The sequence below is a fragment of the Leopardus geoffroyi genome, chromosome C1 (assembly GCF_018350155.1).
Source record: "Leopardus geoffroyi isolate Oge1 chromosome C1, O.geoffroyi_Oge1_pat1.0, whole genome shotgun sequence".
Taxonomy (NCBI): Eukaryota; Metazoa; Chordata; class Mammalia; order Carnivora; family Felidae; genus Leopardus; species Leopardus geoffroyi.
Genome location: NC_059328.1, coordinates 52109580 through 52122752, shown reverse-complemented (window position 1 = coordinate 52122752; position 13173 = coordinate 52109580). Strand labels below are relative to the sequence as shown.

Genomic DNA, 13173 nt, shown 5'->3' with positions numbered 1-13173 from the left:
TCTCTCCCTCTCTTTGCACTGCGCTCACCCCCTCACTCGTATTCTATCTCTCTGGCTCGCTCTCTCTCAAAAATAAATAAGTAAGCTTAAAAATTGGGGCGCCTGGGTGGCTCAGTAAGTTAAGCCTCTGACTTCGGCTCAGGTCATGATCTCAGTTTGTGAGTTCAAGCCCCACGTCAGGCTCTGTGCTGCAGGCTCAGAGTCTGGAGCCTGCTTAGGATTCTGTGTCTTCCTCTCTCTCTGCTCCTCTCCCGCTCACCCTCTGTCTCTCTCTCTCAAAAAAATACATAAACATTTTTAAAAAATAAAAAATAAAAATATAGCTTAACTAATACTGCATCTAGGAAATTTAAATCACTAGTATGACCAAGTTAAGTCAATTATCCACAATTCCAGAAAATCCTATGTAAGAACTTCCCCAGGAACCTTAAGTAACAAAAAATAAGACTGCCAATAACACTAAATAATCTTAATGAACTTAAAAAGAATATAATGCTTGGGGCGCCTGGGTGGCGCAGTCGGTTAAGCGTCCGACTTCAGCCAGGTCACGATCTCGCGGTCCGTGAGTTCGAGCCCCGCGTCGGGCTCTGGGCTGATGGCTCGGAGCCTGGAGCCTGTTTCCGATTCTGTGTCTCCCTCTCTCTCTGCCCTTCCCCCGTTCATGCTCTGTCTCTCTCTGTCCCAAAAATAAATAAACGTTGAAAAAAAAAAAAAAAAAAGAATATAATGCTTAACTAATATGATGCTCATCAAGTCTGCCAAGAGCAGAGTGGTGGAAGGGAGAACTGATGGGTGAAAGAATCACATCCAAGAAAATGTGAACATCTATGATGGACTAACTCTAACTCCAAAGATCATGACAGGAATAAATTCAAATAAATTCAAAGCCCTTAACTTAAATGTGAAAAAACAAACGTACAAAAATCAACTGCTTGAGTACTAAAAGGGAGACAACAAGTAACAGGTGATAACTGTCAGTTTTGTAGGGACCCAGAATCAGTGTTACAGGTATTTTGATTTCAAAGCAAAAAATTCAAAAACAAATAAAAATAAAAAATAAAAGTAAAAAATTTAACTAGTTTAAATTTACTTATTGTTTTTAGTAATCTCTACACCCAAAGTGAGGCTCGAATTCACAACCCTGAAATCAAGAGTCACATGCTCTTCCAACTGAGCCAGGCAGCCAGGCAGCCCATAAGTAGTTTAAGTAAAAATAAATAAAGTGTGTGTGTGTGTGTGTGTGTGTGTGTGTGTGTATGTATTAGGAAAGCTTTTGTAAAGATTAAAGCTGTTCAAAAATGAAATGATTTGCTTCTTAAAAAGGGAGTTCCTCTTTAACAGGTTCTAACAGAAGCTGAACAACTACTTGAAAGAATGTTTTTAGAGTGTAGAATAAATGACTAATTTCTAAAGTGTATACTAAATCCGATTTTGGAAACATATTATGTGTCTGAATTAATATAAATCCTGACAATACAAAAGATTTGGTCTCCCAACATGTTAATGTTTCCCCTAATTCCCAACAGTTACCCAGTTTTGTGGGGTTTCTTTGATGAATAAAATGGACAGGACTTCCGATCCTTCACAAATGGCTCATGCTAAAACTAAAGGGCATCAAAAACATCTTTTCCGCACATCTTTTTACACTTAGAACAAAATGCAAATACTCCAGACATAAGACCCTCTATCATCTGACCCCTAACTGCCTCTCAGATTTCATCTCCTCCCACTTTCCTACAAGGTCTTCCCTCTCTTCCTAAAACCTGTCAGTTTCATTTATTACCCTCTGTTCCTCTCCTCTGCGTGGAATGCTTTTACCCAGCTCACTGGCTAACCTTTTGTCATTCATATTGTGTCTCAAGTCATCCCCTGGGAAAGCTCATCCTTGACCACCTTACTAAAGTTTCCACCTCTTACTGTTTGTACAATTACCTTCTTTAATTTTCTTCCTAATTCTTTTCACTATCAGAAATTGTATTCTTAACATAGAATAATCTCACAAACATAATGGGTAAAAAAAGCTAGATATTAGGGACACCAGGCTGGCTCAGCTGGTGGAGTTTGTGACTCTTGATCTCGGAATTGTGAGTTCAAGCCCACACTTGGTGTATAGATTACTTAAAAATAAAATCTTAAGGGGCGCCTGGGTGGCGCAGTCGGTTAAGCGTCCGACTTCAGCTCAGGTCACAATCTCGCGGTCCAGTGAGTTCAAGCCCCGCGTCGGGCTCTGGGCTGATGGCTCAGAGCCTGGAGCCTGCTTGATTCTGTGTCTCCTTCTCTCTCTGCCCCTCCCCCCTTCATGTTCTGTCTCTCTCTCTGTCTCAAAAATAAATGTTAAAAAAAAAATTATAAAAAAAATAAAATCTTAAAAAAAAAAAAGCTCCATACTAAAGAGTACATATAATATGGTTCCATTTATGAAAGGCTCATAACAAAACTAATCTATGGTATTAGAAATCATTAAAGAGGTTACCTTTGCGGAGAAAAGAGAGGATGGTGATTGGGAGAAGTCTTCCAGGGAGGTCTTCTCAGAAGAAGCTGTGAATGTTCTGCTTCTTGATCCGAGTGGTGGCTAAAAGATGCATTTTCTTTACCATAATCAGCAAGTTACAACTTACGATTGGTGTAGAGTATTTTATGGTACATATGTTACATTCCAGTAAAAAAAAAAACATAAGAGGAAATTACATTTATTTGACAACCAGAACATAAGCTCCCTGCAAGCAAAGATCCTCTTTTCTTAGCTGTTGGCTCTGTTCCCTGCACTTAGAACAATGTTGGCAAAAAGCAAGTACTCATAAAACATTTGCTGAATGGAGACCTTCCTGTGTATGAAGAGGGGAGGTACCATTTTTACTGAGTCCTTTGTGCCTAAAAACATTATGACACTTTTAACGGATCTCTTCTCCTTTACAGTAAAAAGGGCTCTGCAAAGCAAAGTACAGTTAACTGTTTAACCCATCCACACGCCAAGAAGTTTTCACGCAGGTGGCAGAAAAGTGTCCGTCCTACTTTCCTCAGAGTACATTTCGACCAAAAATAAAAACAAGCAAAAACCTCAGTCGTTCACACCCCAGGGCCGAATTTGTTCCTTTTTTCTGAAAGGTCCTTCCCCGAAGGTGGACACAACACCTAGGGTGTGAGCCTATCCCAGGGGAGCACGTCTGGCGAAAGGGACCGTCCTAATGTTTCTCCTCCCTTTCTCCAGCGGTCCAGACCCTCAAGACCGCAGGAACAAGGGCGCCGAGGCCGCAGCAGTCAAGGGGTCCCACCACCATCCCCACGTCCAGTCACCCGACTTCCAAGCGAGCCTGCAGGCTGAGGTAGGGAGGCCTCGCCAGCCTCCCCTCTGAGTGGGGCTGGACCGGGAGCCAGGCTGGGGATCCGGGCTGCCAGCAGCCGACCGGATCGCAGCGCTTCGCGAGTCCCCCGCCCCTCCCCACATTGACCCAGCAGCCCAGACACCCTAGGGTCCCGGCCTCTTACCCCGCAGCCCGTAGAACATTAGGATTCGCGCCCGCAGCTATCCCAAGGAGGCGCCTGCGCGCTCGCACCCACGGCAGAGCGCCTCTCCGGTCTTCCGTCTCCGCGAACGCGCGCGCCGGGCGCGGGGGCGAGCCCGTCGAGCGTGAGGGGAGAGGCGGGGAAAAGGCGCGGAGAGGAGGTGGCCGGCTTAGGAGGCGGGCACCGGATGGCGGAACCTGAGAGGCCTCCCGGCCCCGGGTTAGGCTTAGGGCAGGTGGAAAGCCCCTTGCTCTTCTTTCCCGGGCTGGTGGCCAAGGCCCGAGCGGCTGCTTAGTCCACAGATTCCTGTCAGGGGCGCGTCCTGGCTCCCTCCACAGAGTGAAGAGCCCTTGGCTAGTCCTCACCACCGGGCAGTGGGTCTTTATCTGTGCCTGTGCCCTCAAGGAGTCAGAAAGCCAACCTGCTTCACTTTCAAGCTACATGCCCCTGATGAAGAATGTATTAAGCTGGTAGGTTACTCCGTGTAAGAAACATTAAACGTCTCCCCATTTTCGAGAGCCTGTGGGCTATACAAAGAAACAGCGCTGCCCTCAGGTAGCCACTACAACTTCCCCATCAGGTAGCTTGGATCACTTATCCCCAAACTTGCCCAAAATAACTACATTCCCTCCTCTGTTCAGAGAATGCACTCATTCCTCACTGCTGAATCCTGCCATTCTATATAAGCCATAAGTAACAGCAAATATTTAACTATGGCTTTCTATTCAGTGGGTCTGCACAGCTCTCTGGATCTACTTTCTTCACCTGTGAAATGAGTCAGAGGGTCTAGGTAAACTTCCAACTCTAAAACTTTATTCAATATTTAAAAGACTGTCAATACTAGAAACATGGAGAAATGTGGCCAAGTCCCTGCCCTCAAGAGACTTCTCATTGGCAAGACATTTTTATGCATGAAAGGATAGAAAGCAATAGAAGGGAGCACACGCTAAATGTCAGATTATTGGGGCGCCTGGGTGGCTCAGTCGGTTAAGCGTCCGACTTCCACTCAGGTCACGATCTCGTGGTCCGTGGGTTCGAGCCCCGCTTAGGGCTCTGGGCTGATGGCTCAAAGCCTGGAGCCTGCTTCCGATTCTGTGTCTCCCTCTCTCTCTGCCCCTCCCCCGTTCATGCTCTGTCTCTCTCGTCTCAAAAATAAATAAAATAAAAAAAATAAATGTCAGATTATGAATATATGCATTAAGTACTATAGGAGTTCAGAGAAGAGGATTCACTGTAAATTCCAAACTGTCAGGAAATGTTTTCCCTGGACAGAGCTTTGAAGGAAAGCCTGGAGGATGGGAGTAGGACTCCAGGCAAAGGAAATGGTTCAAGCCAAAGTTGTAGCAGCTGAAAAGTGCAGAACATTTCCTCTAGTTTAGATGGTGGGTGATGAAGCTGGAAAGGGATAACTGTGGAGAGCCTTGAATACCAGGCTGTGGTGTTTGGAATTTATTCAATGATCAGTAAGGGGCCATTAAATGACTTTTAGCAGGGAGTCAAGTGTACACTACAGTGTTAGTGAAAATTTAAAGTGATGATGGATAAGATGAATCAGAGGAAGAGGTAGAAATCATTATATTAGCCTATGCACGATTAGACAAGGGCCTGGACTGAGATGGTAACAGTGGACTTGGAAAAGAGATCAATGCAGGAGGAAGAATGTACAGATCCTCGTAACACAGTGGACATGTAGAAGAAGCGAAACAAAGGAGAGGGTAAAATCAAGGATGGCTCCCCAAGGTTTCAAGTCTGAATTACTAGAAAATCTGAAAGATCTGGGGAAGTCTAGGGAGAAGCTGACTTGGAGGAAAAGGTGTTGCATTGTGAGTTTGAGGTGACAACCAGACAAAGTAGTAATCTTTCAGGTACCAGTTATGAATCAGAGCCTAGACAAACAATTGGGGTTGAAGGTAGAGATATGAAAGTCTCTCATTTGAAGAATGAGAGAGACAAGACAGTATAGTGGGAAAATAGACAACCATACTTCAGTAAACACATATTTACGGCCAAGAAGAAAAAGACAAACTGATGAAAGTTATTACATGATTACAAGCATAGGGGGAAATCCAGTACCTTGCAAGATCATAAATAGTAAGCATCTTGTGGATAAGAACCATGTTTGACAAACTAAAAATCATGTTTTATTGAATCTAATTGGCTCCATCAATTATAAGAAGCACCATTTTTTTAAATTTGTTGTTTATTTTTGAGAGAAAGAGCATAGTGGGGGAGGGGCAGAGAGAGAGGGGGACAGAGGATGTGAAGCAAGCTCTGAGCTGACAGCAGTGAGCCCTATGCAGGAGTCTAACTCACGAACAAGATCATAACCTGAGCCAAAGTTTGACACTCAACCGACTAAGTCACCCAGGTGCCCCAGAAGCACCATTATTTTATGTTCAACTAAGAAATAAGGTTACCATTTAAACTAGTTATGACTATAAAACACGATTGCAGAAATATTAATATGTGAGAAATATACATCTCCAAATGATGAAATTGGTATAAGCCTCTCCTTACTGCCTAGCTTCTGGCACAGCATTAATAGCAAACACAGCCAGCGGGCACCTGGATGGCTCAGTTGGTTTAAGCGTTCGACTCTTTTTTTTTTTTTTTTTTAATGTTTATTTATTTTTGAGAGACAGAGCATGAGTGGGGGAGGGGCAGAGAGCGAGGGAGACACAGAATCTGAAGCAGGCTCCAGGCTCTGAGCTGTCAGCACAGAACCCCATGTCGGGGCTCTAACTCATGAACCCAGAGATCATGACCTGAGCCCCAAGTGTCTGACTCTTGATTTTGACTAAGGTCATGATCACGGTTAGTGAGTTCTAGACGCACACTGGGCTCCACACTGACAATGCAGAAACTGCTTGGGATTCTTTCTTAATCTCTCTCTCTCTCTCTCTCTCTCTCTCTCTCTCTCTTCCTCTGCCCCTCCTGTGCACTGTCTCCCACTCCCTCTCAAAGTAAGTAAAATAGGGATGAGTGGGTGGCTCAGCTGGTTAAGCATCCAACTCCAGCTCAGTCATGACCTAACAGCCGATGGGTTTGAGCCCCATGTCAGGCTCTGTGCTGACAGTTCAGAGCCTGGAACCTGCTTTGGATTCTGTGACTCCCTGTCTCTCTGCCCCTCCCCTACGCATGCTCGGTCTGTCTCTCAAAATATAAATAAAGAAATGTTAAAAATTCAAAAAAAAAAAAAAAAAAGTAGGGGCACCTAGGTAGCTCAGTCGGTTGAGCGACTGACATCGGCTCAGGTCATGATCTCACGGGTTTGTGAGTTCGAGCCCTGCGCTGTGTTCGAGCCCTGTGCTGACAGCTCAGAGCCTGGAGCCTGCTTCTGATTCTGTGTCTCCCTCTCTCTCTGCCCCTCCCCCACTCATACTCTGTCTCTCTCTCTGTCTCCGAAATAAACATAAAAAAAATTTTTTTAAATAAAAAAAATAAGTAAAGTTAAAAACAAGCACACAGCTGGTACTTAAAATGTTCATTGAATAAATAGTAGAAGGGACATCTAAGCCTCTATTTCATGGCTGAACTTCCTCCCCACTGCATCTACATCCTACTCCGGCTCTTTGCCTCTAGTAGATACTATCATCTCTGAAAGCCCAGTACCTGTACATAACAGATGCTCAGTAAATGCATTTCGAATGAGGTCATCAGGGTAACCTCTAATCCGATCTGACTGGTCCTTGTAAGAAAAGGAAATTTGGTCACAGATGTGCCCATACACAGGAGAGACCATGTGAAGACACAGGGAGAAGATGGCCATCTACAGCCAAAGAAAGAGGTCTCAAAAAAACCAACCCTCCTGACACCTTTATCTTGGACTTCTGGCCTCCAGAAGGGTGAGAAAATAATTTTTGTCTTTTAAACCATCCAGTCTGTGGTATTCTGTATGGCAGCCCTAATAAACCGATACATACCTTATACTGTCAATACTCAATGCACTAGGCAAACTTCCTCACATAAATCATTCTTTTGTGGTAGTTGGTATTTCCTCTTCTAGATTACTTCCACCCACGAAGAAAACAAACACTTTCCTGTCTCGAGTCTAGGGCTTCCCTGAGTCTCATTGAAAATCATTCACCTGATCATAGCTGCTCTTTGAAATAGGTTCCTTTTTCCTGCCTGTACATCTACCTAATTTGACCCTTGTATGTCATTTTCCATTATTCTGCCATCTCCAAAATAGTAGCCTCTTTTATATACTAAAAATCTTTCATATCCAATTCACTTGATCCATACAGTAACTCTGAGAGAATGGTAGAACAGGTATTATTATCCCTTTCTGACATGCAAGAAAACTTGAGAGCAACATTTCCCAAAGTATGTTTCATAGAACTCTCATTCAGTGAAATAAGTGTTGTCAAAAAAAAAAAAAAAAAGGTATGAAGACTGTCTCTTGATGCTGAGATAAATAAGTTTGAAAACAGTGGGTTATACTCATCTAAAAAGGATTCCTTACTTCAGGTCTTTTCAGAGTCTTTTATGTGTTATGTACATCATGATTCTCCAAGAGAATATGGAATTTTCAGACTTATTTGACCATGGAATCCTATCCCCACACCCCACCCCACCTCCCACTTCCCATCTTACAGGGTGGTCCATGAAACACAGTTGGAAATGCTGGTTTGAGACATTGTATAATTTCTATAAGAGATACAGCAAATAAATGTCAGAACCATGATTAAACCATAAGAGGCATCTGGGGGGCTCAGTCGGTTGAGCATCTAACTCTTGGTTTCAGCTCAGGTCATAATCTCCTGGTTTGTGAGTTCGAGCCCCACATCAGGCTCTGCAATGATGGTATGAAGCCTGCTTGGGATTCTTTGTTTCCCTCTCTCTCTGCCCCTCCCTTGCTCATGCTTGTCCTCTCTCTCTCTCTCTCTCTCTCTCTCTCTTGATCTCAAAAATAAATATATAAACGTTTTTAAAAAATAAACATGGGGGCGCCTGGGTGGCTCAGTTGGTTACATGTCAGACTTCGGCTCAAGTCATGATCTTCACAGTTCATGAGTTTAAGCCCTGCATCAGGCTCTTTGCTGACAGCTCAGAACCTGGAACCTGCTCCAGATTGTGTGTGTGTCTCTCTCTGCCCCTCCCCTGCTCGCACTCTCTCTTAAAAATAAATAAACATTAAAAAAGTATAATAAAATAAACATGGGTCTTAGTTATTTTGATTCCTTTTCAGGTCTATATAAAAGAAGCTCAGGATTACAGAGATTGCACACAAAAAAAATGCCAAAATATTGACATGAAGACTATCTTTATTAAGACTGTGAACTTTGAAAGTTAATTACAGAACAAAACTAAATGGAAAAAAGAAATCCCTAAAAACCAGAATTAAAATGAAACAAAAAAAATGAAATGTGTATCCGGTTGGTAGCTGAACTACACAGAAAATAACTCTTCCAAGTGAATTTAAAACTTGGTAATTTGTGGGGCGCCTGGGTGGCGCAGTCGGTTGAGCGTCCGACTTCAGCCAGGTCACAATCTCGCGGTCCGTGAGTTCGAGCCCCACGTCAGGCTCTGGGCTGATGGCTCAGAGCCTGGAGCCTGTTTCCGATTCTGTGTCTCCCTCTCTCTCTGCCCCTCCCCTGTTCATGGTCTGTCTCTCTCTGTCCCAAAAATAAATAAACGTTGAAAAAAAAATTTAAAAAAAAAATAAAAATTAAAAAAAAAATAAATAAATAAAAATAAAACTTGGTAATTTGATAGTAACCCCCTGACTGCAGTATACCCTAAGGAAAAAGATCTGTTTAAAAAAATAAAGGGGCGCCTGGGTGGCGCAGTCGGTTAAGCGTCCGACTTCAGCCAGGTCACGATCTCGCGGTCTGTGGGTTCGAGCCCCGCGTCAGGCTCTGGGCTGATGGCTCAGAGCCTGGAGCCTGTTTCCGATTCTGTGTCTCCCTCTCTCTCTGCCCCTCCCCCATTCATGCTCTGTCTCTCTCTGTCCCAAAAATAAATAAACGTTGAAAAAAAAAATTTTTTTTTAATAAAAAAAATAAATAAATAAAATAAAATAAGGGCACCTGGGTGGCTCAGTTGGTTAAGCATCTGACTTCAACCCAGGTCATGATCTCATAGTTCATGAGTTCAAGCCTCACATCAGGCTCTGCACTGTGCAGAACCTGCTTGGGATTCTCTCTCTCTCTCCCTCTCTCTCTGTGCCCCTGCCATGCTCTCTCACTCTCTCTTTCTCTCTCTCTCAAAAATAAATAATTTTTTAAAAAATAAATAAAAATAAAATAAAATAATGGTTATTAGTAATTATGTTGTTGGTGTTAAGATTAGTGTTGTCCTCTACTGTATGTGTGGGATACAGAAAATGAAGAGTTATGTGATATTCAAATTTTATCATGCTGGTGTTTTGATATCAGGATTCTTAATGTGAAAAATGAGTTAAAGGTGTAAGATGGAAGTTAAGCATCAGTATAAACTCATGATTTATTGTATTGAATTATTGAAAGGAAGGAAGGGAAGGAAAGGGGGTAAAGGATGAAGACAGGAAAAGAGGGAGAGAGGGAGGAAATAAAAAGAAAATATATCACCTAGCTTTTTTGGCTGAAAGGACATAAAAACCAACTCAGTAATAATGAGCATCCTTAGCACAAAGACTGTCTTAAAATACGTATGTCCCTATTAAAAGGAACGAGGGATTCTTGGAAAAATAGCCTGGAAAAGAAATATACAAAAATAGATCTGGAACATTTTGTTATAGTAGATATCAAGTAAACTCTTAAAAACTACTAGGGTTGGGGCACCTGGATGGCTTAGTCTGTTAAGCAACCAATTTGGCTCAGGTCATGATTTCATGGTCCATGAGTTCGATCCCACATCGGGCTGTCTGCTGTCAGTGCAGAGCCTGCTTGTGTTCCTCTGTCTCCCTCTCTCCTTGCCCCTCCCCCATGCTCGCTCTCTCTCTCTCTCTCTTTCTCAAAACTAAATAAACATTTAAAAAAATTAAAAATAAAACTATTAGGGTCAATGTCAGAAAGTCTCAGGAGCCAAACTGAAGAGACTCTGGCTAGCCATATAGGGGACACATTGATCATCACTAAGCATAATAAGTACAATGAATTGAAACACATCAAATTTGAATTATCTGTGGAACTGTCCCATTCTCCATGAGCTCATAATGCTATAAAGAAAAATTCATCAATGAAGGAAGCTAGTAAACCATTTATTATTTTGAAAGCTGGTAAATGAAAAAAAAAAAAAAGAATCAGGGGCACCTGGGTGACTCAGCCCAAGCATCCAACTTGGGCTCAGGTCATGGTCTCAGGGTTGGTGAATTTGAGCCCCACATCAGGCTCTGTGCTGACAGCTCTGAGCCTGGAGCCTGCTTTCAGATTCTGTGTGTTTCTCTCTCTCTACCCCTCCCCCACTCACTGTTTTTCTCTCTCTCTCTGTCAAGAATAAATAAAACATGAAGAAAATTTTAAAAAAAGAATCAGTTATTCTGCCTTTGTTCTACAAATTATTCCACTGGATAGCCAAATAGTTTTTACACACACACACACACACCCCACACACGAATCACCTTGGTTTCAAACTACCAAACAGCCTTATAGATGAGACTAATAGCTTTTGGGACTTCAGAAACCTACCTGGGGCACCTGGGTGGCTCAGTTAAGCGTCCAACCTCGGCTCAGGTCATGATCTTCACATCATGCTCCACATCAGGCTCCGTGCTCACAGCTTGGAGCCTGGAGCCTGCTTTGGATTCTGTGTCTCCCTCTCTCTCTGCTCCTCCCCTGCTTGCACTCTGTCTCTGTCTCTCTCTCAAAAATAAATAAACATTAAAAAAAAAAAAAAAAAAACTTAAAAAAGAACAAGAAACTTACCTTATATTTGAATGGGACCAAAGTGGAATCAACCTAAACTGCATCCTTATCTACTGTGAATGGAGTGATTTAAATGTCTTTATTGCTTAAATGAAGCAAATGAAGTTAATTTATAATTACTTATGGATGTACTCATTTACTCAACAAATATATTTTTTTAAGTTTCTTTTTATTTTAAGTATAAACTACCCCCCCCAACATGGGGCTTGAACTCATGACCCCAAGATCAAGAGTCACATGCTCAGACTGAACCAGCCAGACACCCCTCAACCAATATTTACTGAATAAATAGCCTGCCCTTAAGAAATTTGTAGACCAGTATTATATAAATAGTGCAGGAGATATAAGTCATTGTTATTTTTACTGTCAATTTCAGAAGCCACTTGGAATTATTCTCTTACAAATACAGATTTTTCAAGTGTATATACATAATCACACATATAAAAATAATTTTGTTGATATGGACCATAAAAGAAATAATGCATGTTCCAACCACATAGTTCAAACACTGTTATTGTAACAGAATCTAGGAACAATTCTAGGGAGTTCATATTTTTATATATTTATATTGAGATATAAACAAAACAGAAGAAATATAAATCTAAAGGTCCACAGATATAATTTGGTGCAGAAGTCTAAGTTCATTAAAATCATAAGATTTTAAGACCCTGTTTTTAAAAGTTATTAAAATGGAGGATGGTGCTTACATCTTTACAGATAAAAAGAGTTCTTTAATGTGGCAATGTAATGTATTCGTTGGTTCATGGTCCCCAAATCTCCAAGGAGTGTCACAAATCTACATCTCTCTCAGCCCAGGATTTTGAATTTAAATTTAAATATATGATATACACTATAACTTAACTCAACATATTTTGGAGAATTATAAACATCTATAATTTCCAATAATGAGTAACACTGTTGGGTCAGTGTTTAACTAGATTTGTAAAGCCAATGTGATAACACAAATGCTACTTTATTATTTTATCTCCAGTGTCTTTCACAACTGAGTGGATTGTCACACTCTATTATGTGACACACAGATCCATTGGCTAGAGCTATCATGGTACTTATCTAAACGGTCTTTGAAAATGAAAATTTGGGCTAAATATAAAGAAGGCAACCTGCCAGTAAGAATTATTCAAACCAAAAAGTCTCCCCGAGGGAAATGGTAAGAACTCCATTTTAAAATCAAATAAATCAAGATGGTAGGAGGTTCCAACTTGTAAATTTTACAATAAATACATCAAGATTTAAAGTCAGATTTTTACATAAATTTTTATTTATAGTAAAGTCATACCAGAGACACAGAGTAAGTCACAAATAAAGCCTTTTCTTCCTACTTGATTTTTTTTTTTGCTTTGACTCACCAATTTTTTAAAAAGATTGCCAAACTAAAAAAGAGCACTGAGGAGAGGGGCAGGACACAAAATATGTAAGGTGTGATTTTTTTATCACCGTTTTGTTTTACAGTGGGTTTGGGGTTTGGTTTTAATGAGGAGGGAGATAGCAGATATTGTCAATAGCAGCACTCTGCCCCTGGGAACATGGATTTAAAAATCTAAATGAGATACCACATGTGCCCAATAATAGTAGCTACTACATATCACCTGAATGATTCTCATAAAATAAAGGAAAGAACCTAGGTGCTTTGATGGTGTGAAGGAAACTAATCCTTCCTGGATATGCAGTGAAGACAGGTTTGGAAAAAACTCTATAAAAAGTTATTTTCTATAATTGATGGAGTTAGTTTTCTGGAATAAGAGCTGAACTGAACAGAACTAAACTGTTGTTGAATCCACAGTAGTCCATTAAGCAGGAGAAA

General features: G+C 41.4%; 1 protein-coding gene across 4 annotated transcripts in view; it reads right to left on the bottom strand.

The window, feature by feature from the left end:
- ALG6 (ALG6 alpha-1,3-glucosyltransferase) overlaps nucleotides 1-3606 on the bottom strand; it is a 67055-nt gene extending 63449 nt beyond the window's left edge. For 2 of the 4 annotated variants that reach the window (XM_045477666.1, XM_045477670.1), the window contains exons 1-2: nucleotides 3487-3602; nucleotides 2474-2572 (exon numbers count right to left, since the gene is read on the bottom strand). The gene's annotated coding sequence lies outside the window, so the exon portion shown is untranslated. Of the gene's footprint in view, nucleotides 1-2473; nucleotides 2614-3486 lie in introns of all 4 variants that reach the window. The other 2 variants (XM_045477669.1, XM_045477668.1) reach the window with 2 other exon arrangements.
- Between the last annotated feature and the right edge of the window lie 9567 nt (nucleotides 3607-13173).